Genomic DNA, 3,841 nt, shown 5'->3' on the forward strand with positions numbered 1-3,841 from the left:
TATGAATGAAGATTGTCATGAATTGGTGTGTAGATTGTCTAAATGGTGTTAGACATAGCAAGGGTTGCTGCAACGTTCATGAGTGCTTATGAACTAGTTTTGAGCATTGGAACAAACCCGCGCTTGCTGGAATCGATTTGTGGAATACGATATAAAAGGTGATCGCAAGACGATAATATCATATAGTCTTAAAACCTAGATATATGGTTTATTATTTGCTAATTGATTGTACATTGATAATGCGAAAACGCATCAGTAACTTGGTGTTATAAAACGCATTGTTGTGTATAGTTGGTTAATGAATAAGTAAATGCATATAAGTCGAAGTTTATCTGTAAATTTTATCCTAAGAGGGTAGAAGAGATATCTTGGCCACTCGATGATTTGATTTGACTTATGTGCCGAGCCCGGTCAGAACTGAATTGATGTGTTTGATTAAGTTCTATGTCGAATAAAATGGAGATCGAGAAATCAAATGCTAGACTAACCATTCCATAAGATTGTCAGCATGATATCTAACAGAGGACTGTACGATCCCTTATCTAAAGGACAAGATTGATTAGATCAGAGTTTGATAGCGTCTTTGAGAGCTACGATTGCAAACCGAATTGTACTTGTATAGTTACTAGACTTATCCAAGTGGGAGACTGTTGGAATAGTGTCTAAGGGTGCAACTATATTAGGCAACTATTTGATCCGGTTGTGCATGGTCCTTTTGGGTTGCCTTCACCATAGCAACTTGATGGATGATTTGTTAAGAGAGAGTAAATATTATAAGGAATAATATATGGTTATTTGATTAATATAAGTCATAGATTAATTGGAATTAATTTGGTGACTTAAAGAGATTAATTAAATAAGAGGGTATAAACTGTCAATTGTTTGATAGTTTCACTTTAGACTATAAATCCTTATCCAAGATAGGATGGACGATTTCTAGGGCTTGGATAAGCCAAAATCGTCCATAGGGTTATCAAGGAAAGGATATGGATCAACTTAAAGTCTAAGTTATCCAATTAGGGTTAAAGTTGTAATCCTCAAGGAGTCTATAAGTATAAATAGACCCTAGGGGTGAGGGAATTCGACACACCATCTAAAGTAGAGATACTCTGGCCGAATTCCTTCCCTCTCCTCTCTCCTAAATCATCTTGCTTGCTATTGGTGTTTGTAAGCCATTAGAGGAGTGACATTTGTGACTCTAGAAGCTCTAAGACAACAAGATCAACAAGGAATCCAAAGGTATAATTCTAGATCTATTTCAATGTTGTTATTTAACCTAATTAGCCATTAGAAGTCTTGGACTCAAAGCATGTTTAATTAGAAAGCCTAGATCCGAGCATTAGGGTTTTGCATGCGCACATAGGAAAGTTCTTATGGCTAAAACCCATCAGATATATATATATATATATATATATATATATATATATATATATATATAGGAAGTGGTTTAAATGAGAATCACAAAAGATAAAGAACCCTAAGAACCCACATTTAATAAGTAATATGTATTGTGAATATTACTAAATATGTTAAAATCTTAATTTTTGTCTGTTTGTTAAGAAAATGGCAAAATCATATTTTTTAGTCTAATATTTTCATTTGTACCATCATTTAATATTTTTAACCAAAAATTTATGTAAAATGCAAATTTATACAGTCCATTTACAGTATAATAGACAAAATTCACAACTTAATACTATCTATTTTACACTAATTCACAAATTTATTGAAGTCAAACCCAAACTCTACCACCACCACCATTAGCACACGCTACCACCGACCACCTATGCCAACATTGCAACTATCTTTTCTTGAAAATCAGATATGCATATATAGTCATGCAATGAGAGGGTAAATACTACATTCATAATTTAATAAACCTATTAATTCACTCATATTGAATTTAATACAAAACAATTAAAAAAACTAATACATTCTTATGTACTTATACAACACAAAAAATAAACATATTCTAACATTTATATAGAAGTTCATTCATAAATCATTTATATTTTAACACAAAATTTATAAAAAAATCACTTAAAGTTGAAATCAGTTCACAAGTTAATATAACCAATTACCGTTTAATATATAAAATTTTCAGCTTAATATATTAAATTAACAAGTTGATACACTGAAATGTCATATTCTTAACTTAAAACTTACATTTACACTTTCAGATATCAGTTCACAGGTTAATATAATCAATTACCGTTTAATACATACAATTTACAACTTAATATAATTAATTCACAGTTTAAACAGAAAATTCATAGCTTAACGCAATCAACTTAAAGTCTTATACACAAAAACCACACTTTAATACACAAAATTAGGAGCTTAATATAGTCAATTCACAGTTTAAACAAAAAAATTCACAACTTAATGTCGTTAATTCACAGTTAAAAACACAAAAATCATAGCTTAATACATAAAATTTACAAATTATTACAATAAATTCACAACTTAATAAATAAAAAGTATAAAATTCACAGTCATATTATCAACTTAAAACTCTTAATACAATCAATCATAAGTTTAATACATAAAATTCACAGATTAATATACAAAAACTATATATTCACATACATATTATCAAATTAAAGTTTACATTTATACGTTCATATATGGAAGCATGTCTATGTATTAATTTGTGAATTTAATATAGCTTAAAATATAAAAAATTACAATTTAATACAATATATCCATAGCTCCTTTACAAGTATAATACAGTTAATTGACTGTTTAATACCCAAAATTCACAACTTAATATAACAAATTCACGGTTTAATACACAAAATTCACAACTTAATATAACATTACCGGAAAATCACTTCTTGTAAATCTAACCTTTTGTTTTTAACGATAACGCTTGAAAACCACATGAAATGATTGCCGGAACATATCTTTACCCGAACTCGCGACCAAAAAGCACACATAGTCGTGTTGAACTCACTGGGATGTGTAAATAGTAGTCGGAAAAGATCTGGCAACGATGAAAGAAGTCGCCGGAGGAGAAGAAGGGGAAGAGATCTGGCGGAAATCTTAGATCTAATTTCGTTGGCGAGATGAGGACGTGATCCAGATCTCATACATTCGAGATCTACTGTATTTTAGTGAAAATCTGGTGGTTTTGGCGGCTGTCTAGAGTAGATATGAAGAAAAAGTGGTGGCTCGTCGGAGCAGATATGTCATTGAAGGAGGACACGATGACAACTGTGGCGGTTCACCACAACAACGACAAAGAGGAGGGTTCCAGATCTGAAACATCGATGATGTATTTAAGTGTTATCGCTGATGGTCGGAGGCTGTGACGTGGAGGTGTCGTCGTTGGCGGTAACAGTGGTGAGGCGGCCGTCGACAATGGTGGATGTGGTGGTGTTCATCGGAGATGGTTGAAGGAGGTGAGAGGATATTTATTTTGTCTCGGGAGAATAATGAAGAAATGGTATCAGATCTAACATATGTAATATGAGTGGTTCTTAGGTTCTTAACATTTAATGGTTCTCAGTTGAACCTTTACCTATATATATATATATATATATATATATATATATATATATATATATATATATATATATATATATATATTAAAAAGAACTATTGTTAACTATTATCCTAAACAATTAAGATGACGATTTGAATATTGTTGATAATTATATTTCAAATATATATATTCTTGCGTATTATTTAACATGTAGCTTCTTGGTTAAATGGTTAAGTTAAGGATATTTGAAAGAAATAGAAGTCCTTCTTTCAAAACTTGTCTCCACATGTTGTTATTTTAATTTGCTAGCAATTTCTTCTATCCCACATCGGCCACTTGATAAAACCTACATCC

The sequence above is a fragment of the Lactuca saligna genome, chromosome 3 (assembly GCF_052625555.1).
Source record: "Lactuca saligna cultivar CGN05327 chromosome 3, ASM5262555v1, whole genome shotgun sequence".
NCBI lineage: Eukaryota > Viridiplantae > Streptophyta > Magnoliopsida > Asterales > Asteraceae > Lactuca > Lactuca saligna.